Consider the following 873-nt stretch of genomic DNA (forward strand, 5'->3'; position numbering starts at 1 on the left):
TGACTCCAGCGTCCTTGCAGAGCAGAAAAATCACGCTTGGATAAGCCAACCTGGCCTCTTTTGAATTTTTGTTAGCAATCTTATAGAGCTCAGTTGAAATCAGCTGATGAACCTCCACTTCCTTTCCCATCATGATGCAATGAATCATCACTGCTCTTTTAACTGTGACTTCAGAACGGTTGCTAGTGGGCAACAGAGAACGCCCAGTGAAGTCCAGCCATCCTCTGGCAGCTGGCTTGAGATCCTCTCTCTTGAGTTGATTTGGGACGCCCTTTGTGTTGGTGGTCCACCTGGCTCCAAGGATACATATGTCCTCTAGAATCTTATCCAGGCCAATGTCTGCTCTCATCATCCTCCTGTTGAAGGAGTCTGGATCATCCTTTAGCTGAGGTAGCTTTAATATCTCTCTGATCTTGTCAGGGGTGGTATGAACAATCTTTCCCCTGACCATGGTCCGAAATTCGTAGCAGGCTGTTCCAGATAGTCTTTGCTTGTCAGTCTGCCACATATTAGCATAGAACTCCTGAACCATGTTCCTTCCTACTTTCGTTTCAGGATTAGCTAGGACTTCCCAGTTCCTGATTCGAATTTGCTCCTGGATCTCCGGATATTCATCTTCTTTCAGATCGAATCTAACTTCCGGGATCACTGATCTCAGACCCATTACTTTAAGATAATGGTCTGAATGTTCTTTAGATAAGAACTTCCCTTGATTCCAAAGTGGTTTTGGAACGCTCTCTTTCTTGCCTCTTGGAGTGGATTGTTTTCCTTTGAGAGCCATAATCTTAGTAGTGATCTCGGATAAACACACCAAACTTAGAGGTTTGCTTGACCTCAAGCAAAAGAAAAGAAAGGAGAGGGATAGACGGAGAT

The sequence above is a fragment of the Arachis hypogaea genome, chromosome 19 (assembly GCF_003086295.3).
Source record: "Arachis hypogaea cultivar Tifrunner chromosome 19, arahy.Tifrunner.gnm2.J5K5, whole genome shotgun sequence".
Lineage (NCBI taxonomy): Eukaryota > Viridiplantae > Streptophyta > Magnoliopsida > Fabales > Fabaceae > Arachis > Arachis hypogaea.